This window comes from Furipterus horrens, unplaced genomic scaffold (assembly GCF_987537825.1).
Source record: "Furipterus horrens unplaced genomic scaffold, mFurHor1.1.pri manual_scaffold_7, whole genome shotgun sequence".
In the NCBI taxonomy this organism is placed as follows: Eukaryota; Metazoa; Chordata; class Mammalia; order Chiroptera; family Furipteridae; genus Furipterus; species Furipterus horrens.
The window spans coordinates 136092040-136108141 of record NW_028327177.1 but is presented as its reverse complement, the minus strand read 5'-3'; the positions used below and the strand labels follow the sequence as shown (position 1 = coordinate 136108141).

General features: G+C 47.1%; 1 protein-coding gene across 3 annotated transcripts in view; it reads right to left on the bottom strand.

Annotated features, from left to right (window-relative positions):
- TRAK1 (trafficking kinesin protein 1) overlaps positions 1–16102 on the bottom strand; it is a 103385-nt gene that overhangs the window by 62643 nt on the left and 24640 nt on the right. For all 3 annotated transcript variants that reach the window (XM_090284569.1, XM_090284570.1, XM_090284571.1), the window contains exon 2: positions 14298–14492. The gene's annotated coding sequence lies outside the window, so the exon portion shown is untranslated. The remainder of the gene's footprint in view (positions 1–14297; positions 14493–16102) is intronic.

Genomic DNA, 16102 nt, shown 5'->3' with positions numbered 1-16102 from the left:
GAGGAAGGAGGGTGCAGGCGCTGGGGGACCGGGACTTTGTCATTGTCATCACCTCCAACAGATGGGAGGACAAGTTAACAGGCTCAATCCTGGGCCACTACAGAGCCTGCACTTGAAAAATGCCTCCTTTCAGAATCTGCAACCATTACCTCTGGGTTTCTTTCCTCAACCTGATTTAAAACATTAAAAATTTGTTAAAATTTTTGACTGCCGCCTAAAGGAAATGCCCATTTTTATTTAGATACTGCACTGCTCTCTGCTCATACCTTTGCTCAAACTTCTGGAAAAATATCCTGCAACATGCAACCAGAGGAGAACGCCATGATAAGGCGGCCTGTGCAACGTGATCCATGATGTCACAGATGCTCATGTGTGTAATCAAAGTACAAAAACATGCACTGGGGATGAGGGTTCACCTTCTGAAAGGTGCTTGCCTCCAGGGCAGGAGCCAGGGGAAGGGGCTTTGAAACTGTCCTGACAGATGCACCTGTTTTATTTCCCAAAAGAAAACTGGAGTGAACATTTATTCGTTCTAAGTGTCTGGTGTATTTGAAATATCTCATAAAAATGAGCTGCTGGACAAGGAGACAGATTCTGAACTTACTGCAGGTGAAACTCCCCGACCGCAGGATTTCTGCAGCTCAGAGCGAGCTGATGGTGAGGGTCAGACCATTCTGCGCTGTGGGGGGCTGTCTTGGGTATCGTAGGAGATGTTTAAGAACCCCTGTGGCTTCCCACTTAGATGCCAGAAGAACCACCCTCTCTCCCTGAAGATGTGACAAGCAAAAATGCCTCCAGATGCTGCCAAAGGTCCCCCTGGGGCAAAACTGTCTGGGTTGAAAACCACTGCCCTAATATAAAAACCCTACAGAACCCCAGTGCCCGTGGGCCAAGTACTGTCAGTGTGTGCTGGGGTCAATGACCGCAGCGGGGACTTGGGTCCGTTTTCCTCGTAATTTTCCACTCTGGACCATATAATTAGCAAATGAGAAAACAGTAAAATGTCCCTTTACCACCACTGGGAGAGCATGCTGCTTTCTGTCCACCATGACCAGATGGACGCTTCCCCTTATTCTTTCGACAGCATGGAAGGCCGCAATTAATCAACTTCTAGGAGGGGATGTCTCTCTGGGGCAGGGCTTCCCTGGCTTCCAGGTGAATCACTGGGAGCGCTTGCTGAAATGCAGATTCTGATGCGGCAGGTCTGCGTGGGGCCCGAGATTCTATGTTCCTAACAAGGTCCCACGTGATGGCAATGCTGCTGGTCCCTAGACCCCACTTTGGATGGCAAGACTCTTCAAGGCTGGATGGCTGGCCGGCTGGGGAGAGGGTTAGGAAGAGGGGGAAGGAGGGAGAGTGTATATATATATATATATATATATATATATATATATATATATATATATGTGTGTGTGTGTGTGTGTGTGTGTGTGTGTGTGTGTGTGTGAGAGAGAAAGAGTAGAAAATTAAGAGGAAAACTATATACTCATACAAACATGCGTACACACCATATATAAATCTATCTCAACCTTCCTAAATTATTGAAGGCCAATGAGCCTTTTAATGCTGACTTCTGAGGTCCCCAAAACTGGCTTTCCAAATCACATCTGTGTTCCAGAAGCCTCTCCCAGCTCCAGGGCACCCTCCCCCCTTCCTTTAGGGCCCTGTGTCTCCGCCCCAGGCAGTGCTTATACAATGGGACAGGGTGCTACTGCTGACCTTCCCATGTGACACGTGGCTGAGTAAGCCCCACCAAACATCAGAACCTCCCCAAGTCTCCGAGGGGTAAGTTAAAGGCAGACGGTGAAGAATCTTTGCTTCTGTTGTCAACAGGCTTTCATAAAAGTTCAGAAGATGCAGGAGGCAAGCAAATGGTACTATTTCTAGCCACGCTGTCTCCAGCTGTCACCTATCCCCTGGAGGCCTCTATTCTTGCTCCAAGGCCACCTCAACCCAGCCCCAAATTTCTCCTGGTCAGAGTAGAGATCAGACCCCAGTGCCTCCCCCCACGGCCTTTTCCTCTCTCTGGTCCCAACTGGATACACATTTAAAATTTTCTAGGACATCTGCCTATTTCAAGGCAGAAGACGATGGTTTTAATTCCGGCTGTAACTGCTATCTGAACACATTTCGTCTTTCCCTTTGGTCCTTCATCATGTCTCTCTGGCAATGATGACACCTCCCACAGCCCCATGTCGGCCCTCTCAGGTGACATTCCTCATGATGGGTGAGCAGAGGCAAGTAACCCAAGGTTTCCCAAGGTTCTGTTTGTTTCAGCTCCCTTAAGGTGTTTCTAAAAAGAGGATTACAAACCCCATAAATAAGCCAATCAACTGTTAACAGAGTGCTCAGAAGTCAGCATTTCAACAGGCCCAGTCCAATATGCCTGAAGACAGGGGAAGGGTCCAAGACAAATTTGCAAAAAGAAGTAATAAAGAAACAGGAAATGCAAACTCTGCAAAGCAACACAGAAAGCTGAGAGGCTAGAAACCCTGAGACAAAAGTGTGGCCCTTTTACCTTACAGCCTATTAGCTTATTTAAATATTCGATTCATTGCTGCATCACCATAAAAACAAAAACTAATGGACAGATGGAAGGATGGAAGGAAGGATGGATGGCCAGGATTAATGGCGGGCAATTTAATTTCACAGTTAAGCGCATGGGCTTTTGGAGTCAGATGCATAGGTGGGCGAGGCTTTAATTAATGAATGCAAGGCACAGAACTTAGGACAGTGCCCGGGACAAAGTGAGTTTTCAAGAGATGTTAGTTGCAATCATCTTCATCACGCTAATTCTTTAAAACAGGAAACAAGCAAACGTGAGCTATTAAAAAGAGAGCACAATTTTCTAAGCTGTAAGTAGGGAAATGAGGTAGAAACATCATTTATTAGCTTTCCCCAGCATAATTAATTCCAAGGCCTTGGGTCCGCAGTAACGAGCAGGAGTGGCAGTGGGATGAGGAGGCGGTGACATTTCTCAGCAGCAATGCATCATGGAACAAAACTTACATCCAGTCTGAAGGCTGCACAGACCCCATTTAATTTTTAAGCAAATGGGGAAGGAAGAAAACAGAAAGTAAATGAAGGCATGCAAAGGGGACAAGCATCCTTTACGGGTGAATTTCATGGGCTTCGAGCAGTTTCAGAGTGAACCTCTACACCAATGCTCCATTGTAGAGGCTCCATCAGCTCCGTAGAGATGGTTCTGACGCTAAAATCCGGGTCTACCTGCCTTCAAACCCACCCTTCCCTCCAACAGCCCCCTGACTCCTGAGGGTTCCAGCCCTCCCCGGCCAGCCTTACTGCAGCTGAAAAGGCAGCTCCTAGCTCCACGGTCCTGGGCTCCCCCATTACCACCCCACCATAGGAGAGTCAGGAATAGGGACAGGTCCCAGGAGCAGCCTCACTGCCACCTGTCAGCCACCTCTCACTCGGCCTCATCTTGACCCAGCACCACTTAGGAAGTGTTGGCACATCCCAGGCGTTCCACACTTTCCATGTCACTTACTCCTCAGACCCCTGCTACCTAGCCACCCACCACAGTACAGATGAGGAACGGGGCTCAGAAAGGTTAAGTCGTTTGCCCAGGATCGCTCAGCAAATCCCAAGAACACCTGGATATAAACGGGACATGGGCCCCTCCAAAACCTTTCCCACTCCGTCAATAATTGAGAATACATTCAAAGATTATTTACAAATAAAATTTGGAAAAAAAAAAAGGATACAATTAAAGGACATAAATATTCAAGTTGGCATCTCACAGAGAAACCAGAAAGGGTTTTTTAAGAACTAAAAGAAAAGTGATCAGGACAGTGAGAATTCAATGGGATATATCGAAGTGGCTTTGTGATAGGAAAAAGAAATGTTACTCCCAGCTCTGTCAAGAATGTGGTCCAACAAGGAAGCCACTTCCCCCATCACTGCACGCCAATGTTTGGGTGCCCAGACTTGAGTTAAACCTTTCTCAGGATTCCTTGGATTAGTGCTGATTCCATGTCCTAGGGCGGGAAAAATCACGAGGGCATCCCCACCTTGCAGGAAAGCAGAAACTGCTCCAAAAGGTCTGGGGTAGAAGTGGTAGGGCACAGAAGCCAGCTTAAAAGGACAATCACAGGCCAGGGTGTGACCATTTGAATATCAAAAAGAAAATACAGTTAATAGTAGTTAAAGGGAACAAGCTGAGTCTGTAACGGCCACGATTATCAATGAATACCAAAATGGAAAGGGCACGTGTTAGCGAAAGGAAAGAAGACAATAATCAGAAGGTATTTTCAACCCGTTTTAAGAAGTGGGGGCAGGTGGGTGTGCAGCACTGTGCGAGCATCTCTGCAACCAGCGTGGCTACCGGATGTGGACCTGGGGGGCAGGTAAGAGATCAGAAAGCCTGACGCTGTGGTCACCAACTCCCCCAGGGAGGAGGACGGTCCGCCCCTGGGCGGCAAGGTGGATTGTATGTTCCCTTTTGTAAGCATTTAAGAGAATCTGATCGATTTCGGTCTTCAGTCTTGAGGGGAATTAATTAAATACATTTGGAATCAAATTTAAATGGTAAAAGACTTTAATAAAAGTTCTAACATTCTAATTATTAGTTGTGTGAGCACAGGAATTAAAGTCACATATATGTACAGTACAGATATACTATTTACACATATACACATATACTTGTATGTATATGCATAACAATTTTCAATAGACCCAGAGGGCCCTAACCCTCCGTTTCAGGGGGGTCGGTGGGGTGCTCATGAAACACGGCCTTACAGGCAGGCCGTCCCCACACTTGCTGCAGGAAATTAACTAACAGACTACCCTGGCAGAGTTCTCTTTTTGACTTTTTTATTCTTTAAAACAATGCCACTGCCAGTCACTGAGCTCCCGCGGCAGAAGGCAGGCTGCTACTGAACAGCTTGCTGTCAGCTACCCCTCCCAAACCATCCCCACCTCATTTCAGGCACCCATCCACCTCCAGGGGGAAGGGCGGGGGTGGGGGGAACAAAGCCTGGCTTTTAGAGCCGACACCCAAGGGCAGGGAGACGGCCCTTGGCGCAGCAGCGCACAGCCGAAGTGCCCTGGGCCCGCGCTATCACTGAAGCCACCTGTGCCCCTGAGCAGGGGGCAGAGAAGGAACGGGGGTCGGAGGGTTCAGACGTGCTGCACAGATTTGGGTTTGCTTCCTGCAGCCTGGGAGGGCTGCTTGTCATGTCGCTCCTGGGACCCACGGGCCACCTAGCAGATGCCACAGGCTTCCGCACACCAATGCAAAGGGCCCCTGACTGTGCACCTGCTGTGACCAGAGCCCAGCACCCAGGAGCGGCAGACACGGTGCAAGCTGAGCTGTCATGTCGGTTTCCCACCTGGGTCCGTTCCAGCTTTGTCTTAAACACGCTGGGTGAACGTGAAGAGGAAAGCGGTCAATCTGTACACAATTGCTTGCCAAGCGTTTTTGTTTTTAAAAGAAAAAGAAAAAAATACTCAGCGTTGGAATGGGGTTTGCTGAGAAAGAATGAAAGCTGCCAGGAGGCAGGTGGCGAAGTGAGCCTAGGGGCCACGTGAGTACATCTGCCCCGCAGGGTGAGCTCCTGGCTGCCCTGCTCACTAGACACTGTGCCCGGGACTCCTGGTGCTGCCAGGCACCTCCGCATGGGGCTGCTTTCGACCACCTTCCATGGACAGACCCCTTCACGTCCCCCAGCCCCTGGGGCCCAGCAGGCCCACGCCGGGGTGCGGGCGCCGTGACCACGTGTGGGTAATGTAGAGGGAGTGACTGCAGCTCAGCTTCGCTGCTCCCACTTTTCACCCTGCAGACACTTGTGTCACTAAAAGCGGTGAAAATGGGCCCCAGGAAGAGTCTACTCGAGAGAAGGGAGAAGGCACAATTCTAGGGCTCACCCGGGACCCCACCTGAAAATAAAATGGCCCCTGGCCTTGGGAGTGGCAGAAAGGACATGACCGCTATGTGGGCATTTACATGGAAGAAACTCATGGCAACTGTTTCCCAATACGGGGGTGGGTAAAAGTAGACTCACAGTTGTGCGCAGGGAAAAAGACATGCAAGTTATGATTATTATAAGAGCTTTACTAACGCAAAAGAATGGCACAATGGCACAGTAAACCTACTTTTGCCTGCCCTTGTATATTACAACGTATGCATTTCTAGTGTTATTTTTGTTAGCAAATGATAAATGACAAAGTTTTCCTGGTCACTAGATCCCTTTTCTGGCCTGAGCACAACCCCCACCCAACTCCCATAATTCATCTTTTCTTTCTTCACTTAACTCCGCCCACTACACACCATGCCTGGGTGAGAACAGATTCTTCAATGTTCCACATGGCATTCCTCCTTCAAACATACACACACACACGCACGCACACACACATGCACACAACCTAGGTGTTCTTCTATGTCACCACCTCCTAAATTCTTGACCTCCCCTTTTCAGGAGGTCAGCACTGTGGGTTACTTATTCACTCAATTCATACAGGCTTACTACATATTGTGGGGACTCGCTTTTTGTTTCCCTTAGAATTTTAATTAGAGGAAGGCAATCTTTAGAAGGTGGCAACAGACAAAATGATCTTTGTATTCCATATGTGAGTTTTTAATTTTGTTTTGTTTTTATTAAAAAGAAAAAAAACGTTTTGTTTTTAATTTTAAAAACACGTGTCTCTGCATTTTCTCCTATTTAAGAAGCATTTATTAAGTACCTATGTGATGCAAGGCCCTGGAATACCTCCTGAAGGACCTGTCCATGGTGGTTTGTTTGTTTGTTTCTTATTTTCATTATCGATTTGCTTATAAGCAGGATAATGCCCCATGAACATTCCTCTCTATTAATGAAAACCTTTGTGTTGGGGGCCCATGTTTTCAAACTTTTAAAGGAACTTCTTGAGGTCTGCAAAAGCTCCTGCTGAGCCCTTCGCTGCACATTTTCTTGGGGACCTTTTCTTCTCCTGCAGCTTCCCTTTCTCTTGCCTCTCCTTCACGTTTCTATTCCAGCTGCAACGGCTCCTCAGCAGTCAGTTCCCCAGAACCACCTCCAGGAGCCCCCAACGCCAACCGCACCCACACCCCGGTTAAAGTTGTGTGCCCTCTCAGCCACGGCCCTGTTGCCTTTTGCAACCGCCTCGTCCTTGGCAAGTCCTCTGACGTCATGGACAAACTCCTTGAGATCTTCTTCCAGATGCCACCCATCACCCCAAGCCCAAGCAAGGCTCCCGGAGCAGCCACAGATGCTGTGACCCTCCCGGAATTGCACCAGTGCCTTCCTCGGCTGTAGCACTAGTCTGGGCAGAGGTCCTCCTCAGGGAGCAGGCCTGAAAAGCTGCTAAACTCTTTGGTCTGTCGGCCTCTTTGGTAATGGGTTGAAGATCACCAACAAAAGGAGGATATCTGGAAGCCTTCTCAACAATGAGCAAAATCTGGAAAGGTCTGTTATTCTCCAAACAGCACCCCATCTCATTGGCATAGCAATCCAGGAGGGCATCTTGAAGGAGGAGTTGTGTCACCCTTGACTTATGGCCCCTGTAGTACACTGGCCGTGTGTCCTTATTGGTCTGCTCGAAGGTCCTGGGGTTCTCACTGCGCCAGATCACAGAGGATTTTAGTCTGTAACATGCAACATCGACCCCAAGCAAGACCGTTCTCCTGTCCGCAGAAGCCTTGAAACCTGGCATTGACTGTGCTCCTCATGGATGAAAATCCTTCCAAGCATCTGTTTCCAGAATAGGGAGGTCTCACCCATATTGAACATTTGCTCCGGCAAGAAATTCTCCTCCGCAACGAGCATATCCAGTTTGCAAACATTCCTCGGCTGCCGTCACACCAGCCCTTGCAGACTCACCGCTCCCGTTCACATTATGTCCTGAAGAACAATTCCTGGGTCGTTTAAAACACCCCGAGCTGGCAGTCAATCCAACATCATAGCCGGATCATAGCTGGGTACAGCCCTTTCTTTCAGCATCGCAAGCAGACCTCTTGCTACGATCGTCACAATGCTGAGAGGGATGCGCGCTTCTGTGTGTGGCCTTCAATCCGGGCCATCGGAAGTCGCTCCATGTCTGACACGGGCCCTTCTCAGATCTGTGTGAATCTCGTTGCCCTCAGTGAAGCAGATCCCTTAACATCTTCTGTCATGTTCTTGTTCTTCAAGATCATAGCTGTGGTGCCAATTTGTACTTCTTAATTCTGTATCATGGGGATGTCAAGAACAGCATTGGGAATATAGTCAATAATATTGTAATAACTGTATCGTGCCAGGTGGATGCTAGACTAATCAGGGGTGGTCACTTCTTCAGTTTTATAAATGTCTAGCCACTCTACTATATACCTAAAACTAATATAACATTGTATGACAACTGGAATCGATGTTTACTATGTGTTATCTGAGGAAAAATTAGAAACAGCAGAGATTCCTAATGGTTAGCTATAACCATAGCTATAAATCGTTAGCTATAAATGATGAGCTATTAAGCAAAAGTGAAAATTGTGTATTTTTCAAGAATTTAAATGCCATGGGAAAATGGTCAAAATATATCATTAAGTAAAAAAGCATTATGTCCCCAAATACGTAGTAAGTTTGATAGAGGAAAATGCACAGCTAGAACTATCTCACACACACAAATAAGCAGTGAGTACTGAGTTAGTCATCTTTATCTAAAATAAGTGTGCTCTTATGACCAGGAGATATGTTATTTTTAAAAGCGAAGTCCTTTTAAAGACTATTTATGTTCATTAAAAGCCAGGCACCGAGAGCTGAGACATGGAGTAGGCAGTAATCCTATAAAGTCATAGCAAGCATCCCTGTCTGACTCTGAAAACCAGAAATGAACACTATCTCCATTGATGGACGAACGGGTAAAGAAGTTGTGGTGTGTGCATGTGTGTGTGTGTGCGCACGCACGCAAGTGCATGCACATGCATGTGCAGCTGTGTGGAGTGTAAAGGAACATTATTCAGCCATAAAAAATTAGGTCATCCTACCACTTCCAACAGCACAGATGGACCTTGAAGGCATGACACTGAGTGAAATAAGTCAGGCAAAGAAAGACAAATACTGTTATGATCTCACTTATCTTTGGAATGAAAAGAAAACAGAATACAAAGTCATAGAAAAAGAAATCAGACCTGCGGTTATCAGAGGTGGAGGGTAGAGAGGGAGGTAGGCAAAGGTACAGACTTCCAGCCGAGGGCCTCGAGACTGTCCTGCGCTGACCCAGCCCAGTGCAAAGTCCCCGGTTAGGTCATCAAAGAAAGTCAATAATCCAGGAGACAATTTTGCCTCCTTAGCCACAAAACAAACCTCAGCTGGAACTCAAACAAACCAAGTTCACAAAAGATTACGGGTGCATACCAGGCCCTCAGCAAATCCTTGGCTGATGCATTAGAGCAAAAGCAAACAATGCCAATATCTTGAAACTCTTTTTTATTATTTTTTTAATTTTTTATTATAATTTACTTATTTATTTGTTTGTTTATATACTTATTTTTGAAGAGAGGGGAAAGGAGAAGGAGAGGGAGAGACACATCACTGTGTGTGGTTGCCTCTCACTTGTGCCCCCAACTGGGGACCTGACGTGCAACCAAGTCATGTACCCTGACTGGGAATCGAACCAGCGACACTTGGCTCGCAGGCCGACACTCAATCCACTGAGCCACAGCAGCCAGGGCCTAATATCTTGAAACTCTTATTTGCTTCAGAACCCTCCCTTCTCCTTAGGAAGAAGACATTCAGGTAAACTCAGAGGCGAAGTGGTGAGCAGATCATACGCACCTGAGACACAGAGAACTTTCTTTTTCTGACCAATGTTCCTCAAACAAAAATGACATAGCTCGGCCCCTGGAAAGAGGGAGCAGAAGAAACCGCGGCCACCTACGCGTCCACACAGCGACCTTCACGGCTGCTGAGCGTTATGTGATTGCAAGGCCTGCAGCACAGGGTCCTGACCCCCTGAGGCCAGGGAAGCGTGACCTGCAGACCACAGCACGGAGGCCATAGTCACAGGGAAGAAGGAGAGCTCGTCTTGAAATTAAGCCCCACCAGGCTGAGTGTCACTTGAGATTGCGGCCTTGACTAAAAAAAGAAATACATTTTGAATATGTGTTGAATTTTATAAATTAATAAGCTACTGACATATTCTGAGATTGAGGGGTTTTTTGTTTTCATTTTTATCAAATGAGCTTTATTCTTAAACTAGAATTGTTTTGCTTGGTTAGCTACTTTGAGAGAGTGGTTAAGATACGGGGTCGAACCAGACAACCTGGGTCTGAAGTTCGGCACCCCGCCTTGCTCTGTGACTTTGGAAAGTTCCTCAACTTTCCTGAACCACTGTGTCCCCATCGGTAGGCAAGACTATTTAAATCAGAGCCCACTGGGAGAATTAAATGGGAGACACAGGACGCGTTAAAACCAGTGCCTGGCCCTGACCTACGGTATGGCTCAGTTGGTTAGAGCGTAGTCCCATAAACCGAAAGGTTGCGGGTTCAATTCCCGGCCAGGGCACACGCCTGGGTTGCAGGTTTAGTCCCCAGTGGGGGCACATGCAAGAGGCAACCAATGGATGTTTCTCCCTCACACAAATGTTTCTTTCTCTCCCTCTCTCTCCCTCCCTTCCTCTCTCTTTAAAATCAATGAACATGTCCAAGGGGAAGGATAAAAAGTAAAAATTAAAAAAACAAAAATCACCAGTCCCTAACCCACAGTAAATACTAAATGTTGACTATTTTTTCTTCCTGTTGGGCCATCTAACCCTAAATGCCCCGTGTTTATGGGCATATTTGCTTTGTGGGTCATTGTCATTTTCTGTGTACCTCTGACTCATCAGGAGTCAGAAAGTCCACCTGACTGTGGAAGTGTTGAAATCCTTCTAAAAAGGCTATTCTACCACGTGGTCAAGGTAGGCAGGCAACCAAAGTTTCTTGCCTCATTTAAACAAGCCAGGTGAGGGGCAGATCTACAAGGCCAAGCGTTGTTTCTCCACTCTGGGGGATGACAGGTAACAAAGGGAGTTGTGTTTTATCCTTGTTCTGATCTGTGTAGAAACAGTGCAGGTGACCCACTCATCCAGGGGTCCGTACCTGGGGAAATACATCATCATCACCCCCTGCACCCCTCTTATCCCCACTCATACCCACAGCAAAGAACCACGGCCCCAGCCAAGGCAGAAGAATCTAAAATGAAGGAAGTGTTCACAGCTGATGGAACACATCAGTGACTCACAATGCCGTGAATCGCAGCGTCTCCTGGGTTACACACCAGTAAACAAACAAACTCAAAAAAGCCACCCCGTACAGAGCAGGGCCCCTAACCTGTGCCTTCCCCGGGCTCCTCAGCCACTATGGTGAGGCCCACAGTCCCCTCCTCAGAAGGACTGTGTGAGGACAAAATGCAAAGGACTACAAAGGAAACCAACTGCATTATAAGGCAGTTACTAAAACTGGGAAACCCTGGCTGGTTTGGCTCAGTGGATTGAGCGTCGGCCTGCGAGCTAAGTGTCGCTGGTTCGATCTTCCAGTCAGGGTACATCAGAGAAGGAAAACTCTGACTCCAAAAAAACCTCCGCTGCCTTGCGGCATACCTCTTCAGGGGAAAGGCTAAGGGAGTAAACCCCGACAGAAAATCCGGAGCCGGAGTCCCTAAGGCGGTTTGACGTTGTAGTCAACACCGGCAACTCCTGCGGCGCACCTGAAGCCAAGCTGTATTGACTCCGTCTTTCCCTTGGACCCTTCAGCTGCGAAGAGAGGGGGGGTCTGCTGCATGGGCAACAGCAAACCCTCCATATCACCCTGCCCAGGCTCTGTAGCTTCAGCTTCATTGGAGAGGACACTCCAGCGTCATCGTAAGATGTCGATTCAACACGGGAGGAGACAGATACCGTGTCACTCCCGAGTCGGACTGCACAGCCATTCTCGGCGGTGCAGATAGACTCTTAAGAAGCTACACCATCGTCTCTCGAGACGGACGGCTGCCGACGACGACGACGACGACGACTAAAACTGGGGAAAAAAGTCTGTGATTTAAGTGCTTCTTTCTCAATGCATTGACTAACAACTTCTAATAATGAATGTCATTTCAAAGCAATGATGAATGAAGGTGGCATTTCAATGGATCAGCTTCTCCTATAGCATGCCATCTGTGATTTCCATTGGTGACAAGGTCAAAGGTGCTGCTAATACCCTTGCGCTGTGTTCTGCATTCATAATGAAAGGAGATGCTGCATTTCGGTTTGAAGGTAATGAAAATAAAGATGTACCTTTTTCCTTTTTACAAGTTCATGAGCCTTCATCTGTCTCTCCAGACACTTTGGGGGCCCAGAACCTCAGCTGGAAAGTCCTGCTCTGGAGGGTGTTATACAATATTTAAGCTAAGAGTTAACACTTGATTGTTCATTGAATAGCAAATACCTCCTTTGCTCTAAGCACAGGCATCAGAGAGGAAAATACAGAATTAAGATAAGACTTGGATGCAACTGTACTCAAAGAACTTTCAGAGTCTCTGCTCAACGTTTATCTTGGTTCTTCCCGTTTTATTTCAATCTGTGCTAGTCACTCCCACATCTACCAAGATTTCTTTTCTGTTCTCTCTTAAAATGTAACTAAAAGCAAAATTTAAAAAAAAAAGACAACAAAAAAATAAGATGATGTCTTCAAGTCTATTTTTCAAGGATTTTAGAGGCTGTGGGTGGGCACCACGCAATCAATGCAATCAATGCAATAAATATCATGAATCTTCCATGCTTCCACTTCCTCTGTAGTAAAACCAGCCCTGCCCAAACGGTAGACATTTTACAGAAATGACTGATCAGTGTGTGTGAGGAGAGATCCAGGAGACCTGAGTTAGAAAGGGCCCTGAGAAGTCCTGCAGAATCTTAAGGTAGAGTACATAACACACGGACATTTTTAGAAAAATAATGCTGCTGTGAATTCTCCTGCGAGCCATCGGAAAGAACCACATGTGGAGCCTACCAAGCAGGTCACTCTGGACAGGGTTTTCCACAAAATACCACATGTCTTTGTCAGTATAGATACTGGGAGTAAACAAAAGTGACTTGGCAAGGGGCCCTCCTGTACGCTAGGAGACACCCTGCAAGTTCTCTGGCCTCAACTTGAACGTGAGTTCAAAGCTAATACACTTCCCATTTGCCTTGGTGCAGATTACTCTGTTTTCATTCCTACCGAAACTGATTACCTACAGCGTTCACGTGGAGACCGCAGGGTGTGTGTTAGATATCAAATCACAGGTCAATTTAAATAAAATTTCTTTCTTATCAATATCCGATAGAGAAAGTGTGAAAACAGACTCAGAGACACCCTAATGGAGAAACTGGCTCTTCTGACTTGTTTATTATAAGTGGTTTTACAAATTCGAGAACACTGAAGACCCATCTGCATAGAAAATTACAGAAAACTTTACGGATGCCTTTGAACCAAATTATCTCCACGTAGAAGTAGAACTGCTGTCCTTTTCTTCAAGGTGACACAATGATACACAGATATGTAACTCATATCACTTGGAGAGTGACATCACTCATTCAGACCAGCCTCAGGTTAACTCGAATTTCAAAGCCAGAGAGAGAGGTCCTAACAAAATCATAGGCCTGCCATGGCTTTCTAAAGAGTAAAATTTTCCTACAAAGGTACCTCTTGAATGACCATCAGAAACACCATATGTATGAATTTTTAAACTCATCACATGTTTTTTTCAAGTCTGAAAAATCAGGTTTCACACCCTTGTCATCACAGACACACTAAAAAAAGCCACCTCGTGTCCGGCTCACTCTAGCAGGTGGCAGCTCTGCAGCCCTCTGGCAGGTCTGTGGCTGCAGGGGCCCTTGAGTCCCCTGAGTAACCAGCTCAGGGCCTTTCATGCTGAAATCACCAGTCTTGGTCTACATGTCTTGCTATGTCACATAAATACCGAGTGGCCAAGATGCTGTCAATACCTTTGGTTCAAATGCTGACAAACTCTTTCCCAATCCCAGTAAGAGTTTCTAAGGACTCACAGGATACTTCGGGTTTGAAGGAAAAAAAATGGGAGCATTTTCAAATTCTCCTGCCCTGTTAAGAGAAAGTTGGTTCAAATGGAAATCCATACTTGTTCCCCACTACTCTAAAAAAACTTCTGATTTGGAATGCTTAAAATTCAGGCCATTATGTGGCTAAACTCTACCGCCACGTTTCCTGGTGCCTCTTCCATGGAGGTAACACAGGTCTTGGTAACCAGTACGAGGTCCCATCCAAGACGCAGTTCAGAAGCCCTGGCCGCCACAGTGCCCTGAGGGGGGTGGGGGGATTGTCTACTCACGGAAGTACTTCAGCGTCTCCTCGATCTGCTCGGTTGTGAGGTCAATGTTGGCATCTGGGGAAATGAGAGGCGTGTGCAGCCAGTCGTCGTGATCATAACCGTAGATGGTGTCGGCCCTTAGCTTATAATGGGGCAGCTGCTCCTCCAGCAGGCTGATGATCTCGACTTCCGGAAGGTCGGTGCTGTTGCACACGTCTAGGGAGAAGACAGGGACGTGAGCGCCCGGACCTGGTGGTACGTGCTTAGTGCGAAAAACTCCCTGAAACAGTTCCTGCTGTCGGGCTGCCCGCTTCCTGAGATGCCGAGGCCAAATTCTGGTGCCTTCGGCATCGGGGCCAAGTCTTTCTTTCCGGGCCTTTCTCTGGCCATTCTCTCTCAATCACTCTGCATGTAAGCCAAACCAGTTATAATTTTGCCAATATGTCAGACTCCTTTCTGCCCCTTTTACCATTCAAGCTGTCTCCTCCATGTAGGATTTTGTTTTCATTTCATTCATTCATTCATCCGTTTATCCACCTACATTTCCTTCCATGCATCCGCCCAAACAGATCCTGAGTACCAGAGAGACAGGAGACACAATGGTAAACACACAGCCATGGGCCTGCCCGTGCAAAGCTGAATGGCACGGGCTTCCAACCATTAAAGCACCAGGTGCCTCCCCACCAAGGCACAGCTTGGGTACCACCTCTCCCCAGACATACTGGTGTTGTGAGCACTCCACGCACAGTTAACCTGTCTTCCCGCTTCTGTAGTCGGCCCTCCATCTCCACAGGTTCCGCATCTTGGATTTAGCCAACCACGATGAAAAATATGGGGGTAGGGGTGGGCTTTCCCTTGTTGCTGACGTGTATTCTGCAGTTTGAGCTACAATGGCTGCATCTTGTCATTTATTCCCTAACAATAGAGTATAACAATGATCTCCACAGCATTTACACTGGATTACTATAAGTAATCTAGAGATGATCTGAGGTATAAGAGAGAATGGCTGTACGTTATATGCAAATATATAAGGGACCTGACCATCCGTGGGTTTGGGTATCTGTGGGGATCCTGGAACCAGTGCCCTGTGGATACCGAGGGACCCCTATGCACACACAGCCTTTTGTCAGAACTCCTATAACTGCACTTCAAAGTTCTGTCTTCTGGGTATTTTAGTATCTAACTCACCTCCCTGTGAGATGGCAAACACCTCACATCCGTCACATCATCACACTCAACATGTCACATCATCGCATTCCATACCCAGCTGTCCTCAGTCCACCCCCCTCCCCACAACATTCCTGGCCCTGACTCTGTGTCTCGGAAGGTGATTCAATCCACACAAAGTACATCTGAGTGGGCCTTTTCATTAAATTGTACACATTAGCAATACGGCAAAGGTTTCCCGGAGAAGAACCAGTCTCACAAAACTTCCCTACCCCCAGGAAGGATGACTTAAATAAATGCTAATGGGTATCTATCAACTAATTCTGATGTCGATCACTGTATCGGCCCATGTCACAGAAAGGACCTGTGATGGTACATGTCCCATGTGAGTAGCAGGGTTTTTGTCAACCCACAGAAACCAAAGTGTCTGTGGTGCACACAGCTGGACCAGAGAGAAGAGCCAACTGAGCCTTCAATAAGAAAGACCGTTCAAGAGGTAAAAATACAATGGGGGTCAATTCTTAAGAAGGTGGGTGCACCATGTTCCTGCCTTGGAGCAGGAAACAAAGATGGCGGATGCGAGCAGAGGACAGTTCAGTCTCCCGTTCCTCTAGAAAGTGTAAGAAAGGGCAGGAAAAACAAAACATTCTCGAGATAAA